We start from the raw sequence: 15124 nt of genomic DNA, 5'->3' as shown, positions 1-15124 counted from the left end.
GCCCAAGCATTACTTACCCTGCAGAAGCCAAACTTTTTCACGATAGAAAATAATGTAATCCTTACAGATAAACGCAAGGAAGCCGGCTGTGTGCAGGGCACAGGGCTGCTCCAGGGCACTCGGGACAGACAGGTTTGAGCTCTAGAGCGCACTGAATGTGCCTCTGGTCTTAAAGTTTCTAAAATTATCAGTCTAAACAAATTAGTTAGATTACAGAAGACTTGGATCTGAGCATAATTCAAAACTTTCCTGCGTCCTATGTCTGAATATGTACATCAAGACTAGGTCAAATATTGGGATTAATCATTTCATGAGAAGCAGAGGAAAAGAGGCACCGTTAAAGCAAAGTATTGAAATACAGCTTCTGCAAAACTGCTTTTCTGCTCGTTAAGGTGACCCAGGCAATTCTACAACATCCCGCTTAGCAATAACCTGAATTTCAATATGTGCCCTGTGCTTGTCTTTGAAGAGGCTGAAAATAAAAATAGGTCACAGCCCTCTAGGAGCCTTCACATTAGTTTAATAGTAATACTGATGAGCTTGTGGAACTTTCAAAGACACTCTTCTCAGTAACACCAGACGTTAAAAGTACACAAATAAAATACGCTGTTGGTCTGGCTAAAGCTACATTTAAAGCTATGTTTATTGAAGAACTAAGGTTAAGTCTCAACACCGTAGTCCGGGTATCTCTTAGATGACATGTTACAAGGTTGACTTATAGCTGTAGCTCAGGATGAAGTTCTTCAATGATTCCTCTCGAGTGAACCAAATTCAACCCAAGAACAGACCCTAGACAGTGAGACCAATTGTTATGGAAAGGAATAAACATTTTCCAATATAAGCTCTTGACATCAGTGTTAGCAGAATTAGTAAAAACACACCCTAAAATGTCTGTAGATGACTCAATCACTTATGCAACAACTTAACTCGGGCTATGGGAGTGTTACCCCCACCCTGCTGTGCTCATAAGGGTCAGGTGGCATAATGTGGATTTGAAAGACCACCCAGAACAACGTATGGAGTGAAATATTCATCAGAATACAGCTCAGGGATATGCAGATTCTAGTTGTTCAAAAGGCAGCAAAGCTAGCAAAGTGGTATTGTTATAGAAAGACAACTATATTTGTAGAAGGGCCCTCCATGTGTAAGAATAAGATGGAAATCAACTCTCTTTGTGGTGTGTTAATAAAAAAACACTGGGGAATAGAGGATTAAATAAAATTAAAAATATTATTTTGCTGCAGGTCTTTTTGGAGTCTTTATATGCCAATATACCCTAGTAGTGCAAGAGATAAGATATGCAGAATTTCCCAGATATATTTGGTTACCGTATCAGTTAAGATTAAGTTCAATTAGGAGTGACAGACAAAATATGAAATATCAGCGTCTTAATATCTTAAACTATATAAAAGTTTATTTCTTTCTTAAGTAAAATTCCAGAGACAGATAGTCCCGATCTACTTTGGCTCTTTAGGGTGTCGTGGACTTAGGCTTTCATTATTAAGACCACCTCATGGTCCCACATGGCTGCTCCAGCTCCAATCTATACATCTACATTCCATCCAGCAGAAAGAGGAAATGGAAAGGAGAAGAGAATCCCCTCTCCCTTCAAAGACACTTCCTAGAGGTTGTAAAATGACTTTTGATTACATCCTATTGATTAGAACTTAGTTCCATGACCACACCTACCTGAAAACGAGGACCAAAAAGATAGTCTTTATTCTGCGCAGACATGTGCCTGGTTAAAAATTCTATTTCTATGGAAGAAGAGGAGAGGACCATGAACAGTCTCTCTCACAACCATGAAATTCTTTATTTCAGGTAGCAATTCACAAAATAAAAGTATGGAAATGTTGATGTAAATTAATTACTTTTCACAGTATTTTCTCAACCTCTAAGAATCAATGTCCAAGGCAATCCATTGGAAAAGCCTGAGAACCAGGACCAGCAAACTGGTTTACTAAAGTGTTCATATAGGAACCAGAAGTATAAAAGGGAGGATTTATGTTTTTTCATTTGAATCTAGCTGTTGCAATAATTCATTTGAAAGCAGAATGTTTCCTCAAGCACGAGGAAGCCATCTCTTTGAAATGTAAACATCAAGACAGAGAGAACTTCCATCTCCCAGTTTCTGTGGGAAAGTAGGAGCCTAACTTGAGTGGGCACCTTGTTCCAAGTTACAAAATGACCTCCTGCCGTAAAGATAGGAGAAGCTTGTTTTTCCTTTGGATAAAGCCAATTAGCTAACACAGATGGTCACCCCAATTACCAGATGAATTTAGGATGAATTCTGTGTGATAAATGGTGCTACTAAGTCCTCTTATTTGAGGACTAGTTACTGTTTATCTTGAGAACATGGATGGAACAGTGTGTAGCTGCCAGGCTATGTCAAAGGGTGAGACTTCTTTCTGTTTCCGCAGTCTCTTAGTGGCTTGCTGTGATACATTTCACATTCTGGTTTAATGGTTATTCAATAACAAAACTGTTTTCTGTCTCTTCTACTTTTGTGGAGAATTTTTCTTGGTTGGCAAGAGATTTTGTTTTTAATTTATATTTCTGCAACATTGTCCTCAAATTCACTTACATCGTATTACTTAGCATATACTCTGCTGCAAATGTCAGACTGTTGTAATTTGACATTGAACTGCCTAACTGAAGCTGTATCTTAGCTGGTGTGGCTAAGGCAAACATTCAACTAAAGGAAAAAGTGAGATTTTCTGCAGAGAGACATTAGTCGACAAGAGCTGCTTCCAAATTACTGGATGTTGAGTTTTATGAGCACCATAGAGTCAGTGAGATTCTTTAGAGTGTATCTTTTGGGGATCTGAGGCCCAAATCTTTGCTCACAGTCTTCTAGTCTATGTTAAAAAGAGCCATTCTCTTGTCTGAAAACAACCACTGACCTGTGGATATAAATGCCATAAGCTGCAGTGACCAGCCAGGAGAAAATCTCGTGTGGCCTAAGTTTTAGAGTCCCTTGTGCAGGCTGCCCCAGGTAAAAGCTAACTCTCTGACTGCAAACCCAGCTGCAGTGCCAAATACAGGCTGCAGACCAGGAGGGTAAGAAGCCCCCACAGACTGTACTTAGTGTATTAGTTCCCTAGGTCGGCTGGAGCAAACTCCCACAAACTGGTTGGCTTAAAACAACACAAATTTATTACCTGACAGTTCTGGAGGCTGAAAGTCTGAACTTGAGAGGTCACTAGGGCTGCACTCTCGCTGAAACCGGTAAGGGAATCCTGCCTCACCTCCTCCTGACTTGGGTGGTTTTTGGGCAGTCTTTGGCGTTCCTTGGCTTGCCGCTACTTTCTGCCTTCATGGGCACGTGGCGTTCCCTCTCTGACTCTGTCTTCATGGCCATATTCTCATAAGGACGTTAGTTGCATTGGAGTAGGGTTGCACCCAATTCTAGTATGACTTCAACTTAACTAATTACATCTGCAACCATCCTATTTCCAAATAAGGTCACATTCAGAGGGACTGAGGGTTAAGACTTTAACATATCTTATTTGGGGGGACACAATTCAACCCCTAACAATCAGTAAGAGCCACTAAAGCTTAAATTACCCTCCCGGCTCTGCCAGATGCTTCAATCTCCATGTATTAAGATGCTCTCCGCTATTTTACTTATTTTTCAAATAATAGAGAGAAAAATTCTCCCTGTCCAAGTTCTGAAGTAACCAAAAAATGATATAAAGAAGTTGTTTGATATTTAGAGCTAAAATTTACACTTTTTTTAACTGGTAAGGGCTGAGCTGAAGGACATGGTTTCCATTTTTGTGCAGGTAGGCTTCCTAATACTGAGCCCAGAACTCAATTTAGCCACGCAGTGGCAGGACAGCCAGATCACACACACATAGCTGATATAATAAGGATGTGCCCAAGTTTGATCTTGGTCCTGCTATTCTGCCAAAAGTTCCAAATGACAGATGCCTATTTCACACGTCCCAAAATTCATGGATGATCGGAGATCACGTGATGTCAGAGGTGATCATCACGGCTAGTTAGCATAACAGCGACTGTAATGCAAACAATAGATGGGATCAGAGACGTCATTCAGATTTATCAGTGATCTGAATAAATATCTGGATATTCACTTTCAAATGATGGGCAAGCAGACAAGATGAAGTTGGGTTAAAACTCTTCTTATCAAATTTTAAGAAGACGACAGTGGTGGAGGTGGCAGAGTTTTGGATCTTTCTGAATCCTCACATAGAAAAAGACAGTGAAATTAAAAAAAATTGATGAACAACATTTACAACAAAGCTAGGTGACAAGATACCCAGTGAATCTCAAAATACAAACCAGCAAAATCCACAAGACTTACGCATTATCAGCATCTTTTCAGGAGGAAGCAGAAGGAAGCTACCGAAGATCAACAATTTAACAATAGGAGACTCCAAAAGAGCCCCCAGCTACTCACTGGGGAGTGCAGTGGGCCAGTGTGAGAGTAGCAGCAGAAATGAGAGGGGTTTGTCTCTCAATTAGCAGGTGAGGTAAGGGGCCTGCAGTAAGCCAGGCTGACAGGTTCAGCAGGACCACCTTCCCACCTTCCACTGGGCCTCACACTCAGGCCAAATAGAGCAGCTGAATCAAAATTGACAGGAAGGAATAACATAGACGAAGGAAAGAGAAGGTCCAGGGAAAAGTGCGGCAGACAAATAGAGCAAGACAAACTCAGAAAAATCACCTTAAATTTTTTTCTCACAAGCAGAAGGACCTACAACTAAAATATACAACTATGTACTGGGGGGCTTTGGGAAGAAGAAGAAGAAGAAGAAAAAGTTTTGTGGTGTTTTTTTTTTTAACATTACACAGAAACAACAGGAGTTGTAGAACAAAATATCCTTCTGATAATCAGGAGAACTAAATTCACACAAAAATGAATAACAGAAAAGTGTTAAGGCCAAATTCAATACAAAGATACTATGTGTTTTCAATAAAAAGTCCTATCTGACAATTTTTTACATGTCGTGAAAATGAGTTAAATTATCATTTTTGCCACCTTAAAACTTCATGAGGAGGAAATAATTTAAAATATTAATAAATTACTTTCAATTTTGACATGATAAAGAACGTAAAGAGAAAAGAAAATGGAATACATTGTTAGAAAAAATATTTTAAAACATTTTAATTTGACTAATCAACTTTCAATGTGTGACTAATAAAATTATTACAATAATTCTACATTTTTAATTATTTTTTTCAGATTTATTCTTGATTTCTAGTTCTTTTTCCCATGGCAATACTTGGTTTTGGCCTTGATTTTAGCCAAATATTGACTTTAACTCCTGGCGTTTTAGCATTTGGAAAAAACACATATCAGTGCATTTCAACCTTATGAGATTTATGTCCTGGATGACAAAAACAGAACATGGATTGTCAGTGGGCTGCTTTCTCCCAAAAGGAGAGTGAGAGGAAGAGGTTGGGCTGTGCATCCTCAACTTCTCTTTCTAGACTTATCAATCACATCAAGTCTTTATCAATTATCTACTGCTGTTTAAAAACCACCTAAAAACTTAGTGGCTTAAAAAAACAATTTTATCTGTTCACAATACTGTGGGTCATGCTTGCTTTGGCAACACATATACTGAAATCGGACCAACACAAAGAAGATTATCATGGCCCTTAAGCAAGGATGACACGCAAAGTCATAAAGTGTTCCTTATATTTAAGGGATCAATTCATCAAGAAGAAACAGCAATTGTAAATATATATATGCACCCAACATCAGAGTACCTAAATATATTAATCAAACAGTAACTAATCTGAAGAGAGAAATAGACTACAATACAATAACAGTAGGGGACTTCAATATCTCACTTTCAGCAATGGATAGATCATCCAGACAGAAAATCAGCAAAGAAATGTTGGACTTGCACCATACATTAGACCAAATGGACCTAACATACATTTATAGAACATTCCACCCATCAGTAGCAGAATACACATTCTTCTCAAGTGCACACAAAGCATTCTCCAAGATAGATCATATGATAGGCCACAAAGCAAGTCTTAGCAAATTTAAGAAGACTGAAATCATATCAACTTACCTTTTCCAACCACAACGGTAATAACAGAAATAAACAACAAGAGGAAAGTTGAAAAATTTACAAGCAGGTGGAAACTAAATAACACACTCCTGAACAATCAATGGATCACAGAAGAAATAAAAAGAGAAATCAGAAAATATCTCAAAACAAATGAGAATGGAAACACAGCACACTGAAACCTATGGGATGCTGCAAAAGCAGTTCTGAGAGGGAAGTTTATAGTGATAAATGAATATATTAAGAAAATAGAAAGATCTCGAATAAGCAACCTAACTTTACACCTCAAAGAACTAGAAAAAGAAGAAAAAACTAAGCCCAAAGTTAGCAGAAGAAAAGAAATAAATATTAGAACAGAAATAAACGCCATACAGACCAGAAAAACAATAGAAAAGATCAAGGAAACTAAGAGCTGGTTTTTTGAAAAGATAAACAAAAACAATAAAACTTTAGTTAGACTAATTAAACAAAAAAGAAAGAAGACTCAAATAAATAAAATCAGAAATGAAAGAGGAGACATTACAACTGATATTACAGAAATAAATAGGATCATAAGAAACTACTATGAAAAATTATAGATCACAGATTGGATAAGCTAGGAGAAATGGATAAATTCCTAGAACAAACAACCTACCAAGTCTGAATCAGGAAGAAACATAAAATTTTAACAGATCAATAATTAGTGAGGTGATTGAATCAGTAATCAAAAAGTTCCCAACTCAGAAAAGCCCAGGAACAGATAGCTTCACTGGTGAACCTACCAACTATCGAAAGAAGAATTAACACCAATCTTTCTCAGACTCTTCCAAAAAATTAAAGAGAAGGAAACACTTTCAATCTTCTTCATCTTATGAACCCAGCCTCACTCTGATACCAAAGCCAGATAAGGATACTACAAGAAAACTATAGAACAATATCTCTGATGAATATAAATGCAAAAATTTTCAACAAAATATTAGCAAACTGAATTCAACAACACTTCAAAAGGATCAGACACCATGACCAAGTGGGATTTATCACTGGGATGCAAGGATGGTTCAACATATGCAAATCAATGAGTGTGATACACCACACTAATAGAATGAAAGAAAAAAACATATGGTCAACTCAATAAATGCAGAAAAAGCATTTGAAAAACTACATCATCCTTTCACGATAAAACTCTTAACGATTTGGATATAGAAGGAACATATCTCAACATAACAAAGGCCATCTATGACAAATCCACTGCTAACATCATACTCAATGGTGAAAGACTGAAAACTTTTCCTTGAAGATCAGGAACAAGACCAGAGAGCCCACTTTCACCACTCCCATTCAAAATAGCATTGGAAGTCCTGGCTAGGGTAATTAGGCAAGGCATAGAAATAAAAGGCATCCAAATTGGAAAGGAAGAAGTAAAATTGTCATTATTTGCAGATGATATGATCTTGAAAATCCTAAAGACTCCACAAAAAAACTCTGCAACACTAGTCAATGAATTCAATAAAGTTGCAGGATATACAATCGACACACAGAAATCAATTATGTTGCTATACACTAACAACAAATTATCTGAAAAAGAAATAAAGAAAACTATCCCATTCACAATAGCATCAAAAACAATAAAATACTTAGGAATAAATTTAACCAAGGAAGTGAAAGATATGTACAATGAAAACTACAACACTTGGATGAGAGAAATTGAAGAAGACACAAACAGAAGGATATCTTGTGTTCATGCATAAAAATAATTAATATTATTAAAATGTCCATACTATCTAAAGCCATCTATAAATTCAATGCAATCTCCATCAAAATTCCAATGGCATTTTCCAAAGAAATAGGGAAAACAATCCTAAAATTTGTATGGAACCATAATAGACTCTAAATAGCCAAATTAACTCTGAGAAAGAAGAACAAAGTCAGAGGAATTATACTTCCTGACTTAAAACTATGCTACAAAGCTGTAGTAATTAAAATAGTATGGTAATGGCATAAAAATAGACACATAGATCAATGGAACAGATAGAGAGTCCATAAATAAACCCCTGCATATACCATCAACTAATATTTGACAAGGGAGCCACAAACATTCAATGGGGAAAGGATAGTCTCTTTAACAAATGCTGTTGGAAAATCTGGGTAACCACATGCAGAAAAACAAAATTGGAACCCTATCTTACACCACTCTCGAAAATTAACTTGAAATGGATTAAAGACTTAAACAGGGCCCGCCTGGTGGCATAGTGGTTGAGTTCGCATGTTCCACTTCTCAGAGGCCTGAGGTTTGCTGGTTTGGATCCCAGGTGCGGACACGGCACCGTTTAGCAAAAGCCATGCTGTGGTAGGTGTCCCACGTATAAGGTAGAGGAAGATGGGCATGGATGTTAGCTCGGGGCCAGTCTTCCTCAGCAAAAAGAGGAGGACTGGCTGTAGTTAGCTCAGGGCTAATTGTCCTCAAAAAAAAAAAGACTTAAACATAAGATCTGATACTGTAAAACTCCTAGCAGAAAACGTAGTGAAGAAGCTCCTTGACATTGGTCTTGGTAATTATTTTTTGGATATGATACCAAAAGGTCAAGCAACAAAAGCAAAAATCGACAAGGGGGACTATATCAAACTAAAAATGTTCTGTACAGAAAAAGAAACAATCAACAAAATAAAAAGGCAAGCTATGGAATGGGAGAAAATATTTGCAAACCATACATCAGATAAGAGGTTAATATCTAAAATATATAAAAAACCATACAACTTAATAACAACAACAACAAAAAAACAAACCAAACCAATTAAAAATGGGCAGAGGAACTGAACAGACATTTTTCCAAAGAAGATATCCAAATGGCCAACAGGTACAAGAAAAAATGTTCAACATGACTAATAACCAGGGAAATACAAATCAAAACCACCATGAGATATCACTTCACACCTGTTAGAATAGTTACCATCAAGAAGGAAGGAGATAACAAGTATTGGATGTGGAGAAAAGGAAATCCTTGTATACTCTTGGGAATTTAAATTGGTGCAGCCACTGTGGAAAACAGTGTGGAGTTTCCTCAAAAAATTAAAAATACAACTATTATATGATCCTACTTCTGGATATATATTCAAAGGAAACGATTATATATATATATACAATATGATATATTAAAAGGTAATATATATACATATATATGTGTGTGTATATATATACACACACACACACACACAATGAAATATTATTCAGCCATGAGAAAGAGGAAATTCTGCCATTTGCAACAACATGGATGGACTTGAGGGCATTATGCTTAGTAAAATAAACCAGACAGAGAAAGACAAATATCGTATGATATCACTTATATGTGGAATCTAATAAAGCTGAACTCATAGAAACAGAGAGTAGGATGGTGGTTACTAGGGGTAGGTGGGAGGGGAAATAGGGAGATGTTGTTTAAGGGTACAGTTTTACAACCAGAAGACAAATAAGTTCTGGAGAGCTGATGCACAGCATAGTGATTGTAGTCAACAACACTGTATTATATACTTCAAAATTGCTAGGAGATTCAATCTTAAATGTTCTCACCACAAAAAAGAACTGATAATTATGTGATACGATAGACGTGTTAGCTTAAGCTATGGTGGTAATCATATTGCAATATATAAATGTATCAAATCAGTAGATTGTGTACCTTAAACTTACACAATGTTATATGTAAATTACATCTCAATAGAAAAAAATACTGTGGGTCATCAATTTGCACTGGACCCAGTGGGAGGTCTTTCTGCTGGTTTTGGCTGGGTCACACGTGTAGCTGCAGTCATCTGCAGCTTGACCGAGGCTGGATGGTCTAAGGTCAGCTTTCTTACACATCTGGTGGTTGGTTTGGGCTGTTGGTTGGGCCTTTCTCTCATGTGTTCACTTATCGTTAAGAAGTCTAGTCTGGGCTTTTTTATGCAATGGCAGCAGACAAGGGGACTAGAGCTAGAAGCTGCAAGTCCACTGGAGATTGAGAAGTTCAGAAGCCAAAACCCATTGCTTGCACTGCATTCTGTTGGTGAAAGCAAATCATAAGTCTGGTTTGTGGAGAAAGGGGTGGAGAAATTAAATCCACCTCTTGGTAGGAGAAGTGGCTAAGTCGTATTGTAAAGGGCCTGGGGGAGGAGGAATTATTGTGACAACTTTAGCGAACAATCTTCCCCGTAGTTCACCTCCTCTTCTGGGACAGATGAGTAAAGGGGCAGAGAAGCCAGCAGTGCGATGGGAAGAGGGATCTCTGCAAATGGAAGGGAACTGAAGGAGTGAGGGAGCAGTGTCTGTTCTTCCCACTCACCCCACAAACTGGTAATAGTTTAAAATAGAGGATTCCTATCGACCTATGAGTAGCAATTTCAGATGTACAGAAAGTAACATTATAACTCTAACATTATTCTCTGCTTATAATTATATCTTTTAATCTTTAAAAACATAATCAGTTTGGGGCTGGCCCTGTGGCCGAGTGGTTAAGTTCGTGCGATCCGCTGCAGGCGGCCCAGTGTTTCGTTGCTTCGAATCCTGGGCACGGACATGGCGCCGCTCATCAAACCACGCTGAGGCAGCGTTCCACATGCCACAACTAGAAGGACCCACAATGAAGAATATACAACTATGTACTGGGGGGCTTTGGGGAGAAAAAGGAAAAAAAAATCTTTAAAAAAAAAACACATAATCAGTAAATATATTGAGTAGTGATTCTAGATTTTTAGATTATATATACGTATATATATATATATACATATTTTTTATATATATATATTTTTTGCTGAGGAAGATTCACCCTGAGATAACATCTATTACCAATCTTCCTCTTTTTGCTTGAGGAAGATTAGCCTTGAGCTAACATCTGTACCAATCTTCTTTTATTTTGCATGTGGGTTGCTACCACAGCATGGCAGGCGACTAGAGGTATGGGTCTGCACCTGGGAACTGAACCTCAGCTGCTGAAGCAGAGTGTGATGAGCTTAACCACTAGGCTACCAGGTCAACCCCAGGTTTTTTATATTTTTGTTAATCCTTGGAATTATTAAAGAAAGTTTAATTAAAGAAAGTTTAAACATATTTTCCTCTTGAAGTAAAAAGAGAGTCAGTGAATACACTGTGCAGTGAGCTGAGATTTCCAAACTACAAAGGTTATTGTTAAACATTGACATAATTAAGGAAAGTTTCAAATTCAGTTTTTCTCTTTAGGGCTTTACAAATTAGAGAGATTCTTCTATATGTAAATGGTTTAAATGATGGCATCATACCAAGGGAGGGGGGAGATGGATATTTCTAACCATGATTCATTTTGCCTCTGTGACTACAGGGCCCATCAGCTTATCAATAGGAAAACCTGCTAACCCATCACAACCCCATGGATTTGGGTGCTGATGAGTAAAAGAAAAACGACACCTGCATCATTGGCAATGGCTAACGAGACAGGGGCGTCAAGAAAAGGGGAGGCAGTGTCAGCAAGGGCAGGCTGTGAGTCTACCTTAGAGAGCCCAGTGCCTCTGCGGCTGCCTGGAAGTTTGCTCAACAACCGCTCCAGACTTTGGGCAAGTCCAACATTCATGGAGCAACACCGAACCAGGATTTTGAAATGAGTCTGTCTTGAACGGCCAGGCCTTGGTTTCATGGACTCCTTGGTGAAGGCGTGGCTACTGTATGATCTGGTCCCAGTGGCAAAAGGGGCTGTTGCCATCTCCCTCTGTACATTTTCACCTTCTCGTTCTGAATCAGGGCAAACTGCAAGATGGAAAAACAGCCCAAGAAGGGAAACGGAAAAGCTGCTGCACCCACCCTTCTTGCCCTTCCTCTGCCGGGACTTTCCTAGTGCTGAGCTGCTGCTCAGCTATCGGGGAACCAGAGGGAAGGAGAGGTGCCCAAAGGGAGCTGCTGGCATCGTGGGGACTGTTTATATGCGGCAACGTCCCAGGAAGACTATCCCCACCTACAGTTTCTCTTCCTTTTTGCTTATGGTAACAATGGGCAATGGATCTCTTTCTCTCTCTCTCTCTCTTTCCCTCCCTTCCCTCCTTCCCTCTCTTTTTCTTCTTCCTTTTAAAATTTCTCATTACTACTCACTCTGAAATTTGGTAAGAACAATCATGATTGAACGTGACAGGCATCCACAAAGCTCAGGGACATTCACAAAAGCCATTTTAGCCATCAAAGCTATCAAAAGTGTGACTCAGAATATCTTCTTAAGGTTGTGAGGAATTATGAATTTGGCATGCATTTTATACATGCATACATACACATGCATACATACACGCACAAGCTTTTTTCTAAAAAAAATTTCTGAGTCTTGGAGAATCCTAAGACTGTGTCCTCAGAAAAGTCAGTATTTTGATATATTGCATTTTATATCATAACTAAAGACGTATCTGATATTCAGTCCGCCTTGTATAAAACTGTAGCACAGTGGAAAACTTTTGCTTATTTATAATACGATTTTCAGTCAATGGGAGATTATAGTAACTGCTTTTGACTTACTAAACTCTTCCCTTCCGGGCTGAAGTTTATGGAGCACATCTGTCTCTCAATAGTACTAGAGAGAAAATTGGCCCCAGTATATGAAGCTGAGGGAAGAGTGAGACTTTGTCATGGAGGAGACTCCCAATTGACTAGATCACCCTTATACATGAACAGGTACTCAAGGAGCAGCCAATTGGCTGGGCTGGTATATAGTTAAGCAGTAAGATGATAAAAGTAGTGGTTGTATGGGTTTTGTACCCACTTTGTGGAGTTATTTTCTAATAATATTTTAGAAAGGTATAGGACAAATTCACCAAAATCCTCATCTTCCTACATCAGGCAAAGCATCCTATACTCTTGAGTCTCTGGCATGAGTACCTCTAATCTCAGCCCCACTCTGTAGTCAGCAGAGGTACCTATCCTAACTTTTCTTTAATAACAGTGCTAATGTATATCTCATTCCTCTCAGATAGGTTCTATTCTTATCCTCCTTTAACGGATGAGAAACCTGAGGCAAAGAGAGGCCAACTAACTTGTCCAAAGTCATGTATTGGTAGGTAGTAAAGCCAGGACTAGAACCCATTGGCCTTCCTCCAGACTCACGACATCATATTACATTTGTACCTTGATGTCAAATCAAGTTGTGGAGGGAATTCTATTTAACTCACACTTCAAGTTGATAGATCTTTTGATGCAAGTGTATTGAAATATTTCATGTTGAGAGGTAGATTAAAATGTTTACTAAATATAACAAATTCCATTTTTATTGTGTTGAATATGTCACTTCACCACTTCAAAATCTCCAGTGGCTCCTTATTGACCCATACCTAAGTAATTAATTGAAGAAGTTAATTAAAATGAAAAATGATAGAAAATGCTATAAATGCACCCTAATATTTTATACTTGACATGAAACATAGGCAGCTACATGTGATGTGGAGCAGGGCCTTGTCTTGGACAGGGGTCCTCTGGTGGAATTCAGAGGTGCCTCCTTACCTACACCACATGCAGGCTGCATCATCTTATGATCTGAAGTTTTAGTTTCTTTAAAGTGGAACAAGACCTGAAAGACACCTGTGAAGCAACCTGAGCCCAGAATCCTTCTGGAATTTTATTTATTTTCTCCAATTTTTTAAATAACTTTTTCACCCACAGCTAATTTAACATCAATTATTTTAAAGACTCACTTTTATCAATTCTTTCCAAAGCATTCTGCTTAGCTGTTGTAGAAAGTATTCACTCATCATTCCCTCTCACATGCATATTTCATCAGGTTATGGAGCATTTAATTAAGTTATGTAATTCCAGTTACAACTAAAGAAGGCACAAACAGGCTTAGGGGCAAAGGTAACTGATTCTTGTCAGCCCTGAACTCCGATTGTGGAAGCAGAAGTGCTAGGAGCTGTGCAGAGAGGCAACTGTCTCCCAAGTTCAGGTGCAGGAAGCACAGTGAACAAGTTCTACAGGGGGAACGGGAAGTATCGATTATCTACAGGTCTGATTTGTTGCACATCCATTAAGACTGCTTCTGCTGTTCGGATTCCTCAGTCTGGCATTCGCAGTCCTCAATTATGACCCAGACTTGCGTTGCTGCCCTTCTGTCCTCCCACTCCCCTGCATATGTCTTATGGACCGTCAACGCAGACCTTATTCACTCCTCTCCTGCCAGAAGTATCCACACTCCCCTGCGTTACAAAATGCTTTGTCCCAACTCTCCCCGCCTTGGTTCCAGGTATCCCTGCCCACAACGTCACTGTGCCATAACAAACCCCTGGACACACCAAACAAAGCATTTCCTGAGAAGAGAGAAAGACAGTTCTTGGACAAAAATCCCCAAAGGCTTGCTCACATTGCTAGGCTAGTTCTGCATATTGAATCTGCACAGGGGTGTGCACAGTGACATTTGTAACTTCGAGGGGAGCTGAGAGCATAGAGCTGTCCCCTTAGGGATGCTGTGCTCTCTCTTCTCCCTTCTGCATGGTAAGCAACAAGTTCTTAATGTAAACATTTCATTCTATATTTCTAGAACATCATCAGACTCACTACTTGTGTTCTGGAACTCTCAGGGCTTGCTTGCTTCTCCTCATTTGCCTGCTGTCTTTCCACCTGTAATGTCTTCTCACCAGTATGTGTTCCTGTTAAAAACTTACCCACCCTTCAGATCTCTCCAGAGAGGAGAACCACCAACCAACAAGACCGTATATACAACATAAATCCACATATATACCACTGACTTTCACAAAGGATCCTCAAAAACCTTGAAAAAATTCAAAATAAATATAAAAGGACAAACGAAAGAAAAAAATTTTGCTGGGAAAATACATGTCTTCAAGTATTTGGGTTGATCTCTCACCTCAGCAGAGTTGTTAGCTTGGTTCTTAGCTTTTCTTAATTTAAAAGGTAAGGATTATATAATGTTATAAACCAATATTATTTTAATAAAAAATTAGAGAAAATAAAAATAGAAATATAACGATCTACACTTAAATTTATATAATGTTATGAACCAATGTTATCTCAATAAAAAATTAAATGAAAAATAATAAAAGGCAAAGGACTATATAATATATATATTATAATTATATATATATAATATAATTTTTTTATCTGATAAAAG

General features: G+C 38.3%; 1 non-coding gene across 1 annotated transcript; it reads left to right on the top strand.

Annotated features, from left to right (window-relative positions):
- The first annotated feature begins 5568 nt into the window (after nt 1–5568).
- On the top strand, nt 5569–5673 carry LOC123284874 (U6 spliceosomal RNA). The gene has a single exon (XR_006526318.1). It is a non-coding gene; the product is annotated as a U6 spliceosomal RNA (small nuclear RNA).
- Nucleotides 5674–15124: the final 9451 nt, after the last annotated feature.

This window comes from Equus asinus, chromosome 3 (genome assembly GCF_041296235.1).
Source record: "Equus asinus isolate D_3611 breed Donkey chromosome 3, EquAss-T2T_v2, whole genome shotgun sequence".
In the NCBI taxonomy this organism is placed as follows: Eukaryota; Metazoa; Chordata; class Mammalia; order Perissodactyla; family Equidae; genus Equus; species Equus asinus.
Note: the sequence above shows the minus strand (reverse complement) of the source record. Positions and strands in the feature narration are given on the sequence as shown.